The 23097-nt window shown below is 42.6% G+C and overlaps 1 protein-coding gene across 3 annotated transcripts in view; it reads right to left on the bottom strand.

The window, feature by feature from the left end:
• The window catches only part of HS6ST2 (heparan sulfate 6-O-sulfotransferase 2), a 284248-nt gene that overhangs the window by 244847 nt on the left and 16304 nt on the right, over positions 1-23097 (bottom strand). The gene's annotated exons all lie outside the window — the stretch shown is intronic.

Below are 23097 nucleotides of genomic sequence, written 5' to 3'. Positions count from 1 at the left end.
TTCCCGGGGGGAAAAAAGTGTTTCAAAAATGAGCTCAAAATTTTTAAGTGAGGTGAAATCAAGGAATAACCTCAGAAAATTAGAAAGTTTATTGCTGTAAGTCAAGCTATTTTCAGATCAGTTATTGGTGCAGAGAAATACTATTGATTAGCCTCAGCTTGATTGTAATCTTGTGAGAGACCAGAAAAGTCAGCTAAGTCATGCCTAAATTTCTAACTCACATAAATTGTGAGATAAGTATTTGTTGTTTTAGTTACCACATTTGTGGTTAATGCTGTTATGCAGCAACACATAACTAATATAGTTGTAAATTATGCACCCTAGAGTAAACACTAAGGAAAAACACAAAATAAAGAGTATAACCAATGAGCCTCTAATAGAAATAAAACGGAATCTTAAAAATAATTATTCCAAAGGATGGCAAGAAAAGAATTGAAAAGAACCAAATGTGTATTGAGCATCAACCATAGTAAAGGAAAAGGATCAAATGCTAAGCACAGGGAGTCCCTGCCTGACCTTAAGAAATTTTACTTCTCAGTTCAGGACAGGAACACAGGAAAGTCCAGAGAGGAAAACAGTCCTAGGCATGGTACCCAAACACCCTATGCTCTGACGGCGTAAGGGCAGAACAATCTCTCAGGGATGGGGGAAACCAGGAGAAGAGATGGGAGATGGGCCTAGAAGATGGCGAAATTTTCAGCAAGTGGAAATGTGGAAGAGAGGCAAAATATCCCTAGCAGAGAGTACACAGAATCAAAGGCTCAGTTTAGAAAGCTGGAGGGACATGTTGAGGGAAAGAGTCAGGGGAGGGAAGGCCAAAAAGTTCACAGGAGTCCTGGAATACTGCTTTGTAACAGAGACCTAAGGAAGAGAAGGTTGTATAAAGGAGTATGGGGCTATGAGACCAAATTCTGCAGAAGGAGCAAGGAGAGCAAAGACTGAAAAAGAGACACTGGAATGGACAGAGGCCCAGGCAGAGCCTACTCCAGGGATGGCATCTATTTGCACACTTCCCTACAACCAGACCAGGGGCAGACATCACTAATGAATGACAACACTGACAGTGTACAAAGCCTTAGATTCCTTCTCAACACAGTGCTTCAGGAAGCTAATACCAAAACATAACAATTGGCATAGGAGATGAAATTTATTAGTCACCTGTGGCCTAATAATTTAAGAAGTCTAGTCCATAGGATTTGGAGGATCTGAAGTGCTAATTTTGCCATCCAACATGGAGGCTTATTATTTGCAGCCTGAAGCACAAGGACAGTCCTCCTCTAACTGGAAAGTTTGCAGTCTTTCCAAAATCATGAATCCCTCAGAGGGATAAAATGGTACAGTCTTTATGTTTTTTTAAAGATTTTATTTATTTATTTGACAGAGAGAGACACAGCGAGAAAGGGAACACAAGCAGGGGGAGTGGGGGAGGGAGAAGCAGGCTTCCCGCTGAGCAGGGAGCCCGATGCGGGGCTCGATCCCAGGACCCCGGGACCATGACCTGAGCAGAAGGCAGACGCTTAACGACTGAGCCACCCAGGCGCCCCTGGAACGGGCTTTAAGAAAGAAGGCTGCAACTTCCAAAGTAGCAGGACTTCCTATATCCACCCTGGTGATCAATGGGTTAAAAAAGAAAAAAAAAGAACTAACTTCCTCCACCTGATAAAGAGCAAGCACCCAGGAAAAATCTTCAGCTAACATTATACTTAATGGTGAAAGACTGAATGCTTTCTCCATATGATCAGGATAAGACAAGGATGTCTATTCAATCCACTTTTAGTCAACATTGTACTGGATCCACTTTTATTCAACATTGTACTGGAAGTTTTAGGCAGAGCAATTAGGCAAGGCAGTGAAATAAAGGACATCCTGATTCGAAAGGAAGAAGTAAAACTATCTCTATTTGCAGATAACACCATCTTGTACCTAGAAAATCCTATGGAATACACTAAAAATCTATTAGGATAAACAAAAAATTAGGGTAGGTTGCAGGATACAAGATCAATATGTAAAAATAAATCATGTTTCTATACAGTAGCAATGAACACACTGAAAATGAAATTAAGAAAACCATTCCATTTATAATGGCATCACTAAAAATAAAGCACATAGGAATAAATTTAATAAAAGCAGCACAAAATATATACTCTGAAAATTAAAATACATTGTAGAAAGAAATTATGAGGACCAAAATAAATGAGAAGACATCCCATGTTCATATTCATGAATCAGAAGACTTGATATAGTTAGGATGACAGTACTCTCCAAATTGATCAACAGATTCAATGCAATATCTATTAAAATCCCAGATTTCGCTGCATAAATAGACAAGCTGATCCTAAAATTCACACAGAAATAGAAGAGACCCAGAATTTTCAAAACAATCATGAAAAAGAAGAACAAAATTGAAGGACTCATATTTCCCTATTTCAAAACATTTACCCAAACAGTGTGACACTGGCATAAGAATGGATGTATAGGGGCACCTGGATGGCAGAGTCAATTAAGCATCAGACTCTTGGTTTCAGCTCAGGTTGTCATCTAAGAGTCACGAGATCACCCTCTGTGATCAGGCTCCGTGCTCAGCACAGAGTCTGCTTGCGATTTTTACTCCCTCTCCCTCTGCCCCTCCCACTCATTCTTTCTCTGTCTCTCTCAAAATAAATAAATCAATCTTAAAAAAAGAACGGACATACAAATCAATGGAACAGAACTGAGAGTTCAGAAATAAACCCTCATATTTATGACCAGTTGATCTTTTTAAAAAGATTTTATTTATTTATTTGAGAGAGAGAGAGAGAGAGCACACAAGCAGGGGCAGAGGGGCAGGGAGAAGGAGAGGGACAGGGAGAGAGAATCTTGAGCAGACTCCGGGCTGAGCAAAGAGCCACGCCAGGCTCAATCTCACAACCCCGAGATCATGACCTGAGCCAAAACCAGGAGTCAGCTACTCAACCAACTGAGCCACCCAGGTGCCCCTATGATCAATTGATTTTTTTTTAAGATTTTATTTATTTATTTGAGAGAGAGAGAGAGAGAGACAGAGCACAAGCCAGGGGAGGTGCAGAGGGTGAGGGATAAGCAAACTCCCCACTGAGCACGGAGCCAACACAGGGCTTGATCCCAAGGCCCAAAGATCATGGCCTGAGCTGAAGTCAGAGGCTTAACCAACTGAGCCACCCGGGCACCCCTGATCAATTAATTTTTAACAAGGGTACTAAGCCAGTGGAGAAACAATTCAGTGGGAAAACAACAGCCCTTTTTATCATTCCAATTTTTATTACATAGGATTTATGACAATTATTTTGCAGTACAAAAAGATGACCTTCTGTTTGCATGCTGATGTTTCAAAACCTATAATATATATTTTCTTAGAAGATAAACTCAAAAAAAGTATTTTTAACCACAATTCCACTTCTTGGCTTAAAAACGTTACTGTGTATTTCCTGTCATAGTAATTGACATGCTCATTTTACCCACAGATACAAACTAAAGATTAGAAAACAAGTGCCTCATGTGGCCATGGTCCCAGTGTAGCTACAGGACACTGGTCATAGCCCTGAAGTCCCCGGATCCCTCTGGTAAGTAACATCCCTCGCACACCCAAGGGTGGCCTCATCCTAACTCTTGTGATCATTACGTCCTTGACTCTTGCTACAGCTGTACCATCTATTACAGGTGAGTTTCCCCTGTTTATGAACTAGATATGGAAATGGAATCATACTTTACATATTCTTTTGATTTTCCTCTCTCAGCCGATATTGTACAAGTCAGCCTCAGTGTGTTCTGAAGCTTGTTCATTTCACTGTTGTCTAGCATTCCATTGTATGAATATACTGCAAGTTGTCTGCCGTCCTGTTGATAAACATTTCCAGTTTTTACTATTACAAACGATGCTGCTATGAGTTGTCTCATTGGACATCTCATGGTGCACTATCTAAGGTCTCTAGTTAGAAGCGCTATTGCTGGGTCATGGGGATTTGCATATTTTGAATTTTATGAGATAATGTTTTCCAACCCACTTCTACCGCCTTATACTCCCACCAAACCGGGTAAGACCATTCCCACAGTAGTGAGTCTGGGAGTATCAGACATTTTTATTTTTGCTAATTTTATGGTAAAATGTTATCTCAGTGTGATTTTTTTTTAATTTAAATTCAATTAGCCAACTTATAGTACATCATTAGTTTCAGATGTTGTATTCAATACTTTATCAGTTTCATATAACACCCAGCGCTCAGTGTGGTTTTCATTTGTATTTCTGATTATTAATGAGCCTGAATAATTTTTCTGTTTATTGACCATTTCGTTTTCTACTTTTGCACAGGATTTAGCCGTCCTTAACATAGTTTTTCTTTTTCTTTTGTTCCCCCCCTTAATGTTGTTCTCTGTATATTCTGGATATTCATCACTGTGTGATGTTTTTGCAAATATCTTCGTCCATTCGTGACTTGTCTTATTATCCTTATGGTATCTGTTGATGAACAAAGTTAACTCCCTTCAGTGAAGTTGAACATAAAACCTTTCCTTTACACTCTGAAACTAATACTACACTATATGTGAACTAACTTGAATTTAAATAAAATCTTGAAAGAAAAAAAAAAAAACAAACCTTTCCTTTACAGTTAGCACTTTCTAAATGGCTTGTTGAATAAATGTTTTTCTACCTTGAGGTCATGGAGACACTCTCCTATAGTATTTTCAAAGGGCTTTTCAGATTTGCTTTTCACCTCTAGGTTTTTAATAAATTTAGAAGTGATTTTCTTGTATGACAAGGTAGTAATCTGGGAAACTTCTTTTTTTCCACATATGGATATCCAATTGTCTTACTACCTTTACTGAAAAGTCTATCCATTCGCCACTGATGTGCCATTCCCCCTCTAGGGAATGTCAAAATCCACGTGTTCCTGTATCTACTTCTCAAATTCTGTTCCCCTGCTCTAGACAACTACTCTAGCATTACGACACAGCCTTTTTTATTACAGCTTGACATCTGAAAGGGCAAGTTCACCCAGTTTACTGCTGTTCAAGAATATCTTGTCTTTTTTTGGCTCTTTCCATTCCTCTGTAAGTTTAAAAATCAGCTTAACAAATCCCACAAAAACAAATGGGATTTTGCTTGCAATTACACTGGATCTATGGATCAATAACGAGAGAGGTACCAGCTTTATAACATCAAGTTCTCTAATCCACATACGCAGTCTCTTGCCACATAGGTAGGTCATCTTAATGTTTCTCCATAAAATTTTACAAACTTCAGCGAGGCCTTGCACAGCTTTTTTTACTTTTCCTAAGCATTTAATGTTTTCTGATGCCATGCCAAATGGCATCTTTTTTCAAATTTTATTGTTTATATGTAGAAATGGAATTGATTTTTATACTAACTTTATATCCAACAACTTTGCTTACCTTTTATGAATTCTAAACATTTATTTGAAGATTCTTGTGGATTTTCTATCTGTACAATCATACTTGTGCAAAATGGCAGGTTTTTTTCTTCTTAATTCTCATATCTTTTTCTTTTTCGTGCTTTACTGTGCTGTCTAGGATTTCCAGTAAATTATTAAAGAAGAGCTGAATGGAGACAGCCTTGTCTTGTCACTTTCTGAAATCTCCTGTAATAACTCCAAGTTTAGCAGCCAAAGCGAGACATCAGAATTCTGGGGCAACAGGCAAAGCTGTGACATACCCATGCCATTCTGCACTAGACACTGAGTCTTCCACTTTACCCATAATGTGACCCATTAACTCTCCACCACCTACCTCTGCAACAGTGAAATACTCTGGCTAAGGAATTCTATAAGTTTCTATAACTTGATCCCAGTTAACACTGTTGAGGTGGAACAGGTCATCGCAGGTAAAGATTTGGAGAGCGGTTATTCTGCTGCCTCCACCAAAGTGAGATCACCTCGACTCCACATCTCCTCTGCTAGAAGTCCCTAGAGTGAGGCTGCTGCAGGGTGGCGCTGGGAACTGCCAACAATAGCCTTTCCAGGAAATGGTTCTGGGTCACGTCAATAGCCACATACAAAAGAATGAACTTGGACTCCTACCTCACACCATATAAAAAATTAACTCAAAATGGATCAAAGACATAAATGGAAGAGTTAAAATGATAAAACTCTTAGAAGAAAACATAGCCGTAAATCTTTGTGGCCTTTGATAGGCAATGGCTTCTTGGATATGACACAAAAACCACAAACAACAAAAGGAAAAATAGATAAACTGGACATCATCAAAATTAAAATTTTTTGCACTTCAAAGAATACCATCAAGAAAGTGAAGAGACAACTCACAGAATGGGAAAAACATTTTGCAAATTCTACAACTGATAAGAAACTTGTATCTAGAATTTATAAAGAACTATTACAACTCACTACTATAAAGTCAAATAATCCGATTAAAAATGAACAAAGATTCTGAATAGACACTTCCCTAAGGAAAATACAAAATGGCCAATAAGCAGATGAAAAGATGATGAATATAATTAGTCATTAGGAAATGCAAGCCCAAACGACTGTGGCATACCACTTCAGACCCACTAGAATGGCTATGATGAAAAAGACCAGTAATAACAAGTGTTGGCAAGGATGTTGAGAAACTGGAACCCGCATGCATTGCTGGTAGAAATATAAAATGGTGCAGCCACTTTGGAAAACAACCTGGCAATTCTGCAAATGATTAAACACAGAGTTACCATATGACCTAGCAATTCCATTTCAAGGTAGATACCCAAGAGAAATGAAGGCATATGTCCACACAGAGTTGTACACAAGTGTTCATAGCACCATTATTCACAACAGTCAAAAAGCAGAAACAATCCAACTGTCCATCGACTGATGAAGAGATAATATGTGTGCATCCATACAATGGAATATTATTCAGCAATAAATTGAAATAAAGTACTGACTGATGCTACAACAGAGATGAACCAAGAAACTCGTCACAAAGGACCACATATTGTATTATTCCATTTACGTGAAATGTCCATAATACGCAAATCTGTCAAGTAGAAAGTAGATTGATGAGTGGTTGCCAAGGCTGGGAGGAAGGGAAGACTGGAGGTGAAGGATGAGGACTGTGGGGTTTCTTTGGGGAGGAATAAAAATATTCTAAAACAAGAGACTTGTCAAATCACTGTCCCCAACACCTGAAACTAATGAAACATTGTGTTTTAATGTTTCATTGAAACTAATGAAACATTGTGTTTCAATGTTTCATTGAAACTATGCTTCAGTTTTAAAATAAATTCTAAAACTGTGGTTTTGGATGCACAACTTTGTGAATACACCAAAAACTATCGAATTGTACCCTTTAAATGGGTGAATTATATGGCATGGTAATTATGTATCCAAAAAAAATGTTTTTTTTTTTTAAAGGAGAATTTACTTTTAAATGCCTGGCATTTCCATGTTTTGAGACCACTCAGTAGTAGCCCTGTTTTGATAATCATTTAAAAGTATTTTACTTAATTAGAGCAGGATTTGCTCAGGCAGAAAATCACATTTATATGTTAACCTGGCTTTAACACCTCATGGTGACTCGTTGTCTCTAATCAGAAAAGACAGCCTGATGACTGGCTCTGTGATGGTTGGGGTCCAAAGCACTGCAGGCTTTGCAAGGGCCTAAAATCCCTAAGTTGTACAGGCTCTTGTTTCCTGAATCCAGGCAGAGAGGTTTTTCAACTGTCTGCTCTGCATTGATCTGCTTTCTCTCATGGCCCAGTGGCTACACACTGGTGTATTTCCCACCGCGAAAGTGGAATTCGCAATACAAGACCGTAGAATAAGGCCAAATGCAAAGACAAAAGCAAACACAGTGACTTGACTAAGAATCATTGATGTGAACTTTTTTTTTTTTTTTAACACAACTGAACTTTAGGTAAATTTCTTTTTGCTAACAACATTTATGAAAAGAGAATGCTTTCCTGAGGCTGAGGAAGGTCGGGGGAAGGAGTGCACATTGTGAAGTCATTCCTCAAGCCATAACAAATTGAGAGCTGTGGTTTAATCTATGACCCAGATGGTCAGTTTTGCAACAATTTGAAATTTACAGTATCTTCCCTTTTTTTCTGGGGCATTATATTTCACTCAGCAATAGTTCGTATCCTGGTTTCCCGCCACACACTTTTCAAAGGCAAAAATGTACATTACCTCATCTTGTGGTTTAGTCCTGGTCTACGGAGCATTGCAGCACTGGCAACAATTTCTTGTGACCACCTCTGGCATGGAGTAAGATCCTCAGGGAGGTAGGATTTCATGCAGCCTAACTTCACCACCACCAAGAATGGTCATCCCTTGAATAGCTAGAGAACTGGTAGCAAATGAGGACATCGGGAACCGCCAGCCGTCCCACCCAAACGCCATTCCTAAGTGGAGAGAAGATGATGATGAGATCGTGAGTTCCCAATATCTTCACATTCACTCCATTTGTCCTCCCGGGACCCTGAAAGCCTTCAAATTGGGACCTATGCCTTAGAATAGGAGAATGTTCTTCTCTTCTAACTCTTGTGGTAACGGACTGCTATGAATCTTGACTGTCACCAGCACTTCTTGGAATTTCAGGCAGAAATAAGCTACAGATCCAAACAAATCTAAGGATCCCATTTTAGTAAAACACTTTCTGCTTTGTGGCTGGGGCCACTGATCTCAGAACCAATTCTTGTTCATCAGTTTTGTGTGGCCAACACTGAATATCAAAGAACGTGACCTTGAAAAGCATCACCATGAAAAAAAGGAGGGGGAAATAAGAAGCCAAGATTTAGGTTCCATTATCTTGTCACCATCGGCAACCCTGATGATCCATACTATGGAGAATTTGGATTTTGTGAATGCCTTCATAAACTCTGCCGATGAGAGTACAATCGTGTCAGAAAGGAGAAGGATGGGCATTTTCTGCATAGCACAGATAAAGTGGAAAAGTACAACTTGCAGAGTCCAAGGCCAGTCGATTCCAGAGCAGGAAGGAAAATCCTGGCCGTGCGTTGCTTTGTTCCGGGGCCGAGCCCACACGGGGATGGTTTTAGGTTTCCAGCAGCAGTGGTTCCTTGCCTTTGATCCATGTGCCTCTGTAAATACAAGCCTCTGATGGACACAGGAAAAAAATACTTCTAGGAATCCTGTAGCATGACGTGTATAAAAAGTCTCAGAGGGGAAATATTTGCCAGGATTTTCCCAGGAACCTGGTCCTACAGGCACTTAAAAGGCCATTCCTAACTAATTTCCTTCCCACTTCTCCTGGCCCCCTATTAGATGCCAATGATCCATCCTGCTCTTACCAAAAATCCAGCAGGTCAACAGACAAGTTTTCAGGGGATTTCATTTCATGAGCCTCTAGTGCAAACTCTTGAGTTAGAGATGTCAGCAAAGGAACACCCGTCCAGTGGGTCTGTCAAAGAATTACCTCCGAAAAGGACTTATGCAAAGAGCTCGTCAACATTCCTTGGAGCGAGTCAACCTCAGGATCTTTGCAATTGTGATTCCGTCAGCGTGAACTATGTCCAGCTACGTCCAGCTTGTCCGTGGCTAGTTCCTTCCCATTATTCTCTGCGATTTCAGCTCAAATGCAACCTCCAGAGGGTAGCCTTTCCTGAGCATCCCTCTTAAGGGGTTCTGTCCTCCTCCCACAACCAAACCCTCTTTCACACAGTCCTGTAGTTACGCCCACAGGCTATAAATGACACAGAGCCTGGCTTCTGCCCCATACTAGTATGACTGTGGCCAAGTCACTTAATTCTCTCTCCTGACCTTCCTCTGGGTGATCTCCATTGCAAAGTCACCATGACATGTAAAGGGGGCAAACTCTAGATTAAGAATGGGGGGGGGGAGACTCTTTAAGTGGCCGACTCTTGATTTCGGCTCAGCTCATAATCTCAGGGTCATGAGATCAAGCCCCTGCTTGAGATTCTTCCTCTCCCTCTGCCTCTCTCCCCTCTGTTCGTGCCCTTTCCCTCTCTCTCTCTCAAAAAAAGAATCAGGGGGCCTCCACTACGGTGTTGATTCTGCAACTCACCTGGTGGGTGACCTGGGACAAGTCACTTCCCCTCATGGAGCCTCCGTTTCCTCATGGGTTCATTGAGGGGACAGGATTCAATGAAGTCTGTGGGCCCCCCTGATCTGAGAGTGGCTGCTTCTACATCTAGACAGCCTGCGTTGGTACACCCCTGTCCCCATGTTAGACCCAGGTTAGGCTCTCTGGTAGCGCTTGAGCTATCCCCTCCCTCTCCCTCTCCCTCTCCGCTATCCCCAGACCACTCAATTCAACTCAATAAAACGTGCACTTTAATAGACGCAGGCTGTGGCGCCCCACTGTGCACGGTGCTGGAAAGGTGTTTATTTTACAACCAACAAAGGGGTCAGGGTCACCTGCGCTTTGTGGCTCAGAATGTGACCCTCTAAAATTGCGCTAACATTTCTCTTGGAACCTTCTTGCCAAATCCAAACGTTCATCTTTGTGCTCCTCCATTTGATGAGCACTGTCCCTTCCCTTGGCCCACTACGGAAACTCTTAACCCATGGCTTTTCCTCTGGCCTCTGTGTCTGGCCTTTCCTGGTGAACTGCTAGTCCCCACCAACCTTCGGGGACATCCTCCAAAGCTCAGTCCTCCGTACTTAAGTCAAGGTATGAGCCCCACCCTATGCCAGGCCCTGCATGAGGATCTGAAGATACAGCAATTAAAACCACCCCAGGAGTCCCTGCTTTGGGACCGAGGAACATGTTAGGCATAAAAAGCCTGTTCCACCAAGTCAAACATGATTATATGTCATCCTGGCAAATGGTGCTCTGATTAACCATCTCCTCTTTCTGCCCCTACCCCTCCCTCAGGCTCCGTACTGCTTGCTCTGAAATGCTGTCCTTTTACCCACTTTTTTATTTATTTTTTTTAAAGATTTTATTTATTTATTTGACAGAGAGAGTGAGAGAGCACAAGCAGGGGGAGCAACAGAAGGAGAGGAGAAGCAGACTCCCTGCTGAGCAGGGAGCCCAAGGCAGGGCTCGATCCCGGGACCCTGGGATCATGACCTGAGCCAAAGGCAGACGTTTAACCGACTGAGCCACCCAGGTGCCCCTACCCACCCTTTTAAACTTTGGCTTAAGTCGTCATGGAACTATCTCAGTTGAATTCAATACAGCCCACTAACTAACCATCTTCTCTAAGATAGAATGTGAATTTTTTGCTTCAGTAGTAAAAACAGACCTTTAAGCTTACCCCCATTCTGCTCTCCCAAAGGGAGAAAACGATGGTTAAGGTGCCATCACGTTGCTAACGTTACATCCCCGACAGTATGCTTTCCGGATGATCTCATCACTTTAACCACCCACATACGAATGCTTCAGTTGACCAGGGACTTACGGAATCCACTGACAATGACCAGCCTGATAAACCTACCCGAGCAAGGCGAAGCCGGGCCCTCATCTGACAAGCACCACATCCTGTAACAGGCTTCTGGCTCTGAAGCCAGTCTCTGTTCAGAACTGAGGGAAATCACACTCTGTAAAATTTCAGCCGAACCACCAAATGTTATTGAGGGTGGCTAATGTTTGCAGAGTGGTTTACTTACGAATCGGGTGCTTGGCTTTTTTCCCCCCTTAAACTAAGTGAAATTAACATCGTAGAGTTCTCTAGATAGAAACTTCCTACTCAGCCCCAAAAGGGAAACTCCCAGGAGTGGCATTTTCCAGGCAGCCAACTCACCAACACTGGCCCTGGCCCAGGGCCAGGACTGAGAAGGTTCAGTTTCTTGGAGGGACCGAATCGTTGTCGTCTGCACCTCGATGGACATCCGAAGGGCCTGCGGAGTCAGGCCTGCCCTCCCAAACACAGAGCTAGCCTAGCACCAACACACTCACGGAAGGGACCACACAAGTGGGGGGGGGGGGGCGGGCATTTCTTCCTTCCCATTATATTTTTTTAAAAGTGTTAACATTTATAAACATTTCTACGCCAGCTTAAAAAAAATGATCAGCTTTCGAAAAATAACGTCTCATCCAATTTTTCGAAAAAAAGATGTACTTGAAAAGGGAAAATTGCAGCAGACCGAGAAGCAGCCAAGTGCAATGAGTCCTTGAGGCTCTCCTGTAACCAGTCTGAACTGGAGACAGATTACTCAAAGCTACAGTTAATCCTCACATTAGCCATTGGACCGTTGTCAGCCTTGCCCTTTGGGGCCAGCCCCAGCTCCTCCCTGGCCTGGGGCTCCCGCTGGTAATGCAGAGAACACTGCCATTGGCCATGAGCCCACTGGTGACCCTCAGCTATCTCTGTTACGATAAACACCGAGGCTCAGTATAAGGCAGTCCTCAGGGCCTGGGCTATGGCAACAACTTGCAGGTGAAATCGCCTAGTGACCTGATGTTTCTGGGATCCTGGTGATTCAATCCCCCTCACGTAGTCGAGCTGCTTCTGTAGTAAGATGATGTCCCAGCAAGATGAAACACAGCTGTGGACAAGAGGCAGGAGGACAAGGTGAAGAGAATTTGCTTAGCACTCCAGAGGCCCGAGTTCTAGCCCCAGCCCTGCAGGGAACTAACTATATGACCTCCACCTCTCTGGACCTCTGCAGAAGCAGCAGACTGGATGAGGTCAATTTTCAAACTGTGCAGGAGCAGAAATCTGTGAATCATGATGAAATGAGATACATGAACTGTATCTGGGAACCCCACAGAGGAAGCAGAGCAAAGAAACAGTGTCTTTCCAATGGTGTAAACTTTCACTGTTGAGCAGAAACCATTACATCTTCTTCGTTTTCAGCTGCACTGTATTTAGTCATAGTTCGCATTTAAAATAGGATGGGTCTTAGAAGGATGGTGTCCATTCTTTTAATCTTCCCGACATGCCGGTAATAAATTGATGCCAACTACAACCAATGGCATCTTAGCATCAAAGACCGATGATGCTTTGGAGATCCCCCAACCTTCATGTCCCTTCTCCAAATAGTTGGAATCCGGGGGTAATGTAGTTTGAAAACTACTGGACCAGAATGTTTCTAAGGGGCATTGGAAATCTGACATCCCGGAGTTTGAATACCATACGTAACTATTAGAAATGGTGGCAAGGTCCAAGCATATCCAGCGAGTGACCCTGTTGGAAGAGGTTTCCTTTGTGCCTAAAAAGACCGGTTCTGAAGGCCATTCTCAAGGAGGGCGTTCCCAAAACCTTAAAGCCACCTCTACATAGTTGGAAATGCTGGGTCCTCCCAAGGTGACTTCTCTAAAAGTACACACCTCTCATTTGAGCCCTCATTGATGAAATGGAGCCACATGTCCCTGTAGAAGAGAGTATTTCTTTCCGCATTAAGGTAAGAAAGGTTTTAGCAGAGTCCTGGGCCTGCCTAGCCACAGCAAATGGGGAAGGCCTTTACTGTGTGCAAAGTTCTTTTACGCCCGTGACCTCCTCTGATGCCTCAACACAAGCCCAAGAGGTAGAGAAGGTAGCCACTGTCCCTTCCCCATCTTAGAGAGAAGCAAACTGAAGATCAAACAGGTGAACTAAATTGCCCAAAGCTGCCTCGCTAGCAAACGGCAGAGTTAAGATTTGAACTGCTTCATCAGGACTCAAAGTCTGCAACATTTGCTACTGTACCTGTCTGCTCATAGACCTTAACAGCATGGAGTCCCACAGCCACCCCAGCTCTGCCTGGGAGCAGGTTCATTTTAACAGAGGGGCTTCAGGTGGTAGTAATTTACATGCCACTCTCCCTTTGAACTCATCGGGAGCTCTGAAGATTGTCCAGGCAGTCCGTTCCGGAAGAGCCAGATGACAGACACATCGACAGCCCGGGCAACTCGACTCAGCCGAGGCATGATGGTGGCACAGAGCCTGAGAGGCTAGGACACTTGGTGCTGAGAGCCAGTGATTTTTTTTAAACAGGCCACAAACAGCCATGATCTTCCAGATAGGAGGCATTTCCCCCCACACCCTGAAGAAAGCCTTCAGAAGTACAGTTCAGTTGAAGCCCATCTGCCGCCTCCTTGGAATCTGGTCAGGTAAGACACGGTCTCTCTCATTGGGTGGTCTTCAGTGAAGGAAGCCTCTTTGGCTGCCCTGTTGGCTCTGAAAAGAGCCTCCCCCCTCTTGCTGACAGCCAGCCAAACACTCACGCTAACTTTCATGGTCCCCCTTCTGGATGCACATGACAAGGTGCCTCAGAACAAACGACCTGCTGAAGGCAAGAAAGCGTTGCTAACTGGTCCTATCACAGATTGACCCTAAGTCCACACGGCTTCTTTATGCAGTCAGTCCTTAACTTTTATGCTGACAGAGGGGACCAATGTCAAGAACTGTCTAGAAAAGGATATAATGAAGGGATAATTCATACGGGATGGTGGTCCATTTTGGGTGATGCTTTACAAAATTATCTTCCTAATTATGTCTTCTTTAAGGGACCGTGGAAATAACTTGCTTTTCCCTGCTTGGCAGTGGCAGGGAGTCCTCCAAATGTGTAGAACAGGGAGGGGATGCCTCTGGCCAATCCCCCAGAGTTCACAGCTAGCCCAATAGACCCCTGCGGGACCTAGGACAGAAGGTCACGATGTAAAGGCAGGCCAATCTCTTCATGCCAGTGGCTAGAATATTCACTTCACCCTCCAGGCATGACCACAGTTAACGTCATAATCGAGGAGAAAGGGACGAGATGTGGTTTTCCAATTTGCTACCCTAGGGTCCTACAAACTCTCTATTCTAATGGTGTCAATTTCCATGATGAACTTTTTCACAGCGGGACTTCTAAGAACCCGGAGATCCCCAGCCCTGAGCTCTAAAAGCCTAAGCCACACCCTCTGAAGTTTTTCCTGAAATACAATCCAGGTTTCAGGTTAGTTATTTCTTAAGCCCTATAGGAGCTGAAAAACTCGAGAAAATGTGAAATGACTGAAAAGGGGGATTTTGTGAGGCTTCCCCCCTCCCACCGTCCTCTCCCCAGCCCTCCCATAATGCACGGGAAGGTACAGTTTTTACAACTTTGATCTTCCATTAGCAAATTCCTTCAAGTCAAAGGCACTTCACTTCCCCCTCGCTCTTGAGTTTTCAACAGTCATTTGAAATCTAAGCAGAAGCGGACGCGGTCCCGGGCGGGCGTGATTGCCCCGCTGCCATCCCGGAAGCACTTCACGGGCAAATTTCTGTCCTCAGAAGCACTTCGTCTCACTGAACAAAACAGAAGCTGCCCGAACACATCTGAAAACCTGATTGACCCTCTAAGATCTCCTTGGATTGATCTTCCCCGCACTTCTCCCTAGAGAAAGCCAGCTGTGAGCATTAGTCAGCGTATAGAAGACCCTGGAAAGAGGAACAAAGAACAACCCCTGCGATGAGATGCTCAATTAAAGGGGGGAAGAAAACAAGTTCTACCAAATGTCAACATGGCTCGGTGTTCTCCCCTGAATGCAGCCAAGCTCCAGAGTTGGGGGTGGGGGGGCAGCTCTGGCTGAAGACTGGAAAGTGGCAAGGAGCTAAGAATTCCTGAGATAGATCCCCACCCCTGCATCCATCCCCCCAAAACATAGGATGCCTTCCTCATCTCCCTTATCTCTCCACCTCCTCAAGTCTGGCCATCCCAGATATAGTAGGTCTCAGCAAGCACAGGTGGGCTCCTTTGTTAAGGCAAAATCAAATGCCGAATCCTGGAACTGTGACACTGTGCGGTAGCGACAGCCACCCTAGGCGCTGTGACAGGACCAGATACAACCTACACCTGCCCCCCCACCGCCCCCCCCACAGGGAAGGCTTCAGTATCAGAAGGCTTACACGTCACTGAGAATGTGCACACACTAACCATCTACCAAACCCTGGCTGAAAGCAAGGCAAGAGAAATCAGAGAGAAAAGGGAAATTGCAGATAATCTTTTAGGTATGGGATTTTTAACAAATTGCTATCCAGGGTACAATAAAATCCTCAGTAATTCAAATGAAAAAAAAAGAATGTGAGCAGGGGATTTTGGACTGACTGGGCCCAGAACAGCAAATATTTTGACTAGAAAACATTGAGGTGTCTCATTGCCAGAGAATCTGAAACAATGGATATCAGGTTATTGTGGTTTTACCATAAATGACATGAAGAAGCTTAGCTGACTGTCTGGTCCAAGAGCCAACAGTCTTAGCCGGTCGGGTGCCTGACCAGCTAGTTAAGAGACTGGATGAACAAATGGATGGACGGATGGATGGATGGCTAAATGGATGGATGGGTGGGTGGGTGGATGGGCGGGTGGATGGGCAGGTGGATGTGTGGATGGATGGATGGATGGATGAATGGATGGATGAGTGGATACATAGATGGATGAACGGATGCAAGGAAAGAACAGCATCTGTAGGCAGCCCTGTCTGCATGAGTTGGCCCCTAAGACTGGTCCACCACCACTCTAAGCCCTTGGCTCCTCAAGCCTCACATTGTTTTGCCCCTGCCTCTCCTCCTACCTAATATAAAGACAAATCTAGTAACAGATGGGGTTGTTGCTTTATCCTACATAGAAAGCTACAAGGATGAGCATCATCAGAAATGTATTTGAGAAGCATCATACTGGTTATGGTGTGTATAGAGAATGGAGTGGAGGGGACAGAGTTGGGGAGATTAGATGAAAGCTATTACCATAGTCCCCACAAAAAAATGAGGAAGGGTTCCGCTAAAGTGGTGGCAACAGGAATAGAGATGAATGGTCAGAGTTGGGACAAAAGGGGTAGGGTCAACAAGGCTTGATGATGGACTAAATTTTGGAGATGAGGCAGAGACCAGGGTCTAAATCCTTGCTATACAGACCAATAGCATCAGCATCACCAGGGAACTTGTTAAAAAGGCAGAATGATAGGCCCACCCCAAACCTACTGAATCAGAATATGCATTTTAACAAGATCCCTAAGTGATTCATGCACAGTAAAGTTTGAGAATGCTTTAGAGAACATTCAGGTTCTTTGGGAAGCTGGCTATGGTACCACCCAGTTAAAGACAAAACCGCATTTAGCTTTTGGAAGATTGGAGTTAATGATGCTTGAAAGTTATTTGGCTTATTCAACAAACATGAACTGACTACTATGGAAAACGGCTCTGCGGAGACAGACATGAAAGATAGTTCCTGGCCTTAGAGAACTCACATCGAGTGAAACAAAATTTTTAAAAAGGCAATTTTATTATAGCATGATGAGTACCATGTTTGAGGTATTCACAGGCTACAAGTTTGGTACACTATTCAAAGGACGGTTCCAGCTTCCTACACTCATCCTGGGCTCAAGAGCCAGCCAGGACCCCACCCGGGCGGGCTCAGGTTGAAGGGGGAAGTTACTCAGCCAATGAGAAGCCCACATCATCCTTCAGCCAGACATGTCAATTACATACGGCCCTAGGGCTTCTTTCCTTCAAATCATGTGCTTGGATACCTCCAGGCGAACATTTTATGGAATGAATAATTTGGCTCAGATGCTGATGAGCAATCATTTCCATCGGCTGCCTTATAGGTCAAATCTCTGAAAAGAGTAAAGTCAGAAAGCTATAGACTTAAGCAGCGCAGCATTCTAACAATTAAACGCTCTCAGAAACTCACTAGGCGGATTTGGAGAGTATCACTTTAGCTCAGCTAAAAAGGCTTTTCTCCATTCACCGGTACTCACTAATGCTGGTTGCCTCCATTTATCACACCCCTCCAAATTCAATTCATTACCAACAAGTGAGAAAAGGCCATTCAAGCCACCGGGCCATGGACCTTATCTAAATCAGACCAGCATTTCAATGGCTCCCTTCTATTGGCAGAGTAATAACTTTCCTCTTCCCTTTAACACCATCTTTTCCATCTGTTTACTGATGTCAATAACCCCTGTTATTTGGTCTACATATTTTGCTCCCCCAGTGATTCATTTCTTGACAATATACTGATACTTAAAAAACCACAGGCTACTTTATTTGAGAACAAGGTATTTCTCAACAGAACTCAAAGTGGTTTTAAGGCATGATCTAATTAGCAGTCCTGCATCTCTTTTTTTTAAGATTTTATTTTTCAGTAATCTCTACACCCAGCGTGGGGCTCGAACTCACAACTCCGAAATTAAGAGTTGCATGCCCTACTAACTGAGCCAGCCATGTGCCCACAGTCCTGCATCTTTATGAGTTCATTGACAGTGTTATTTTCCACTTCGCCATTAAGGAGACTGAAGCAGAGAACACTTTAGGGGCTTTGCCCAGAGTCAGTGTGCTGAGCTGGGAATGGAACCTGGGAACGTTTACTCCAAGGGATACTGCCATCCACCGCAGGCCCTCCCACTGTGTAACAGCATTCATAAATAGATTATTCAGATGTGCAATAAGAAAACAAATCTCTAGGCATCAGGAAACGTCTGTAGAGCTCCATAAAACTTTTGCAGTACCTGGATTTCTGCAAAAAATGTAATTTTCCCCTCCAGCATCCAACACTAGTTTAATATTTTGCAAAGATGACGAGACTTCTTACGAGATAACTATTCCGCAGTTAAAATTCATCATTGGGTAAAGCCTTGTTCTTCAGATGTCCCACATCATCAGAGGCAAGCTAAAATACCTAAAATCCTTCAGATATGGCACATTAGCTGAACTTCATCTCTTCCCCATATATCCAACTCAAGTTGGAAACCAAGAATATTTATGGGACCCAATGAAAGCCCTAATAATTGCAAGCTTTGACTAATATATGCAAAATTCAAATAATACCAATGTTTGGGGATCATTAAAACATTTCAAGCTAAAGCAAAGAACAACAATAGCTACAAAATCATAGAAGTTGATGCATTTTAGGTTTTACATAAGCATGTTTGAAACAGTGGATGAATCATCAAGAGATACCCTCAAATGTGTTCCTATAAGATTGGGGGGGGAAATCTGGGCAGAATCAATCCTTGGTTAGCCTGAGATTCAGAACACAGACATATGGACACCAATAACTTAACGATATTCTTTGTTATTAGGGGAAAATGGGTTAAAAGAGTTACTTTTAAGTGAAGCAACTCATTCTGATATTAACAACACTCTCTCACTCCCCAGGATCCACACATTTCAGTTACACATTCTTTTTTTTTTTTTTTTAATTTTTTTATTGTTATGTTAATCCCCATATATTACATCATTAGTTTTAGATATAGTGTTCCATGATTCATTGTTTGTGCATAACACCCAGTGCTCCATGCAGAACGTGCCCTCCTCAATACCCATCACCAGGCTAACCCATCCTCCCAACCCCCTCCCCTCTAGAACCCTCAGTTTGTTTTTCAGAGTCCATCATCTCTCATGGTTCTTCTCCCCTCAGTTACACATTCTTGCTGTTCTTCCTCCCAGATACTTCCTGAAACCATTTACCCTTCCACGTGCCCCTAGCCCAGCCACTACCCCATCTGCCCTAGACTTCCACAGCCTTCTAACTGGGTTCCCTGCCGTGTTCTCTGCCCTCTCCTGTCCCCTCTCCACACAGCCGCCGAGGAGAGGAGTTAAAACACAAATCGGACCACGTTACTCCTCTGTTTGACTCCCCATGCCCTCTGACAGTGCTAAGGATAAAGTCCCCAATATGTTCCATGCCCCACAAGGCTCCATGTGCCCTGGCTTCTAGCTGCGAGGTCACGGATCTCATCCCAGGCCCTACGTACAAGCCCTACATGCTCTTGCAGCTACGCCTTTACTTGTGCTGCGTCCTCAGGTTTTCCCCTGTGCCTTGCCTGGCTGTCGAGCCTTGGGGACTCAGTCCGGGTGTCACCTCCAACAGCAGAGCCCTTGAGGGACCCTCCTCTCCATCCTCACAGCGACGTATGCTCAGCTTTATGACAGTGCCGATCACCCTATTTGCTTACTGGCCGCCCCTCACTAGTCTGAGAACGCTCCAAAGTCAGTGTCTCTGGCACGGCCAGCTCTGTCATCCCAACACCCAACCCGGAGCCTGGCTCACAGGAGGCATTCGGTACATACGAGAAAGAGTCCAACCTAGTCAAAGTAGGTCGTGTTACTGGTCCTACATCTTAGCGTGAGACAGACAGTTTTTTGTTTCTGTTCATGCTGAGCTTGTGGCAGCAGACAGAAATGTCCAGCTCCCACATCATCCCAACTCTCCAAAACCAAACGCCTCCATAGGGAAAGGAAAAGGAGAGATGGATGCAACCAAAATAAGAAAAGGTGGGGGCATATTTAATTAAAAATATTTGGACTTCAAGAGTCTGATCCCTGGAAATAAAGAAAACAGAGCCACTACAACGCTCGATGTACAGAGAAGTTGACTTAGTAACATGGGATTACTGTGCTAAAATCAGGAGTGTGCAACACACAGCCTCGATGCCTTAAACAGCCAACCCAGATCATCCGAGCAAACAGAAACAGGTGAACTATATGTACTTCCAGTTCTGGACAGGGTGGAGTATACACATTTCTCTCTATTCCTCCAAGTAATTACAGATATGTATGGATACATTAAATAAGCATTAGAAGGCACTGAGAGGTAGAAAGAAAGATATATCATGCATTCATGCACACATCAGTCAGAAAAAAGCCTAAGTGGCTATGTTCATGTTAGATAAAATAGACCCTGGAACAAAGAAAATGACCAAAACCAAAGGGAGGATATTACATAATGATAAAAGAGTCAGTTGACCCAGAACACGTAGCAATCCCAAATCTGTCTGTAACAAACAACAGAGCTGCAAAATATATAAAGGCAAAACTGATGGAACGGAAAGGAGAAACAGACAAATCCACAATTATGATTGGGGACTCTAACACCTCTCTCTCAACAACTGAGAGAAACACTAGACAGAAAATCAACACGGATATACAAAATCTCCACAATACCTTCAACCAACAAGACCTAATCAACATTGACCCAAGAGCAGGATCTAATGAACTCCACCCAACAACAGTAGAATTCTTCTCAAGTGCACTTCTAAATAATTGATGTTTAGGGACAATAATGTACTGCTGGCTTTGTAAAATATAGATGTAAATTTCATAACAATAACAGCACAAAAAGGGAGATGAAGGAATAGATTAAGGGAAACATTTCTAGAAACATTCCTAACTACAATGTATCATATGAAGTCGATTCCGAGAAGTTACAATGTATACCTTAAAAATACATGAAGCAAAAACAGAATTAGAAAGAGAAATAGAAAATTCAATAATAATAGCTGGAGACTTCAATGCCCCAATTTCAATAATGGCTAGAACAAGTAGAAAAACAGCAACAAGGACACAGAAGTCTTGAGCAGTACAATAAACCAAGACTTAGCAGTCATCTATAGAACACTCCATCATCAACAGAACATAGTCTTCTCAAATGCACACAGAGCAATCTCTAGTACAGACCATATGGTAGTCCATAAAACACTTCTCGATATATTTTAAAAGACTGAATCACATAGCGTATGTTCTCTGACCACAGTGGAATGAAATTATAAATCATTTAAAGAGGATATTTGGGAAATTCATAAATATGTGGGACTCAAACTATGCACTCTTAAATAAACAACAGTCCAAAGAAGAAAGCACAAAGGAAATTAGGAAATCTTTGAGATAAATTAAAATAAGACAAAACATACCAAAACTTACAGGATGCAACCAAAGCAGCTCTCAGAGAATATTTTATAGCTGTGAATGTAAAAAAAAAGAGAAAGATCTCAATCAATAACTTAATTTTCACCACAAGACACTGGAAAAGAAAAAGCACACTAAACCCAAAGCAAGCAGAAGAAAAGAAATATTACAGATTGCAGTGGGAATTGAGAGTTGGAAAGAATGGAGAAAATCAATGAAGCCAAAAGTTGGTTCTTTGAAAAGATCAACAAAATTGACAAATCATAACCTAGACTGACCAAGAAAATAAAAGACTCAATTGCTAAAATCAAGAATGAAAGAGGGAACATAAGAACCATCCTTTAAAACTACAATGGGGGTGTCTGGCTGGCTCAGTTGGTGGAGTGTGAGACTCTTGATCTCGGGGTTGTAAAGTTCGAGCCCCACGTTGGGTATAGAGACTACTTAAAAATAAAAAAAATTTTTTAAAGATTTTATCCATTTATTTGACAGAGAGAGACACAGCAAGAGAAGGAACACAAGCAGGGGGAGTAAGAGAAGCAGGCTTCCCATGGAGCAGGGAGCCCGATGTGGGGCTCAATCCCAGGACCCTGGGATCATGACCTGAGCTGAAGGCAGATGCTTAACAACTGAGCCACCCAGGTGCCCCAAAAATAAAATATTTTTAAAAATGACTATATAGATGGATAAAATACAATTAAGAATCCAAAAATAAATCCATACACTGATGGTCAGTTGATTTTCAACAAAAGTACCACGGCAATTCATAAAGAAAAATGTCTTTTCAATGAATGATGCTGGGACAACTGATATCCACGTGGAGAAGAATAAGTTGGGCCCCCTTCTTACAATATGCACAAAAAATAACTCAAAATAGCTCATGGACCTTACTTTAAGAGATAAAACTATAAAACTCTTAGAAGAAAATATTGGGGTAAATCTTTGAGGTCTCAGGTCAGGCAAAGCCTTTGTAAGAGACAAAACAAAAAACAGTTAAATTGGATTTCATGAAAATTTAAAACTTTTGTGCTTCAATGAACATGATGAAGAGATGATTCACTGAGTGAGAGGAAAATACTTGTAATACATAAATCTGATAGGAGACTTGAATCTAGACTCTATAAAGAACACCTAACTCAATACTATAGAGGAAAAAGAAACAAAATTAATAATGGCAAAGGATCTGAATAGACATTTCTCCAAAAAAAACATTCAAATGGGCAATACACATATGAAAAGACACTCGACATCATAACCCTTGAGGAAAATGCAAATCAAAACCACAGTAAGGTGCCATTTCACACCCATAAGATGGCTGGGGGAGGGAAGAGTGGTCAGTGATTGCTAATGGGTGGAATTTGCCAGCGGCAATGATCTCATAACTTTCTGAATATATTAAAAGCCACTGGACTGTGTGCTTTAAAAGGGTGAATATTATGATGCACGAATTGTATCTAAATAAGGAAATAATTTAAAAATGTATCATAGACTTAAAAGTAAAAATTAAAACTACAAAATCTTTAGAAAAAACACAGGACAAAACCTTCAAGATCTAGGGCTAGGCAAAGAATTCTCAA

The sequence above is a fragment of the Halichoerus grypus genome, chromosome X, assembly GCF_964656455.1.
Source record: "Halichoerus grypus chromosome X, mHalGry1.hap1.1, whole genome shotgun sequence".
NCBI lineage: Eukaryota > Metazoa > Chordata > Mammalia > Carnivora > Phocidae > Halichoerus > Halichoerus grypus.
This window is presented reverse-complemented; position numbering and strand designations above follow the sequence as displayed.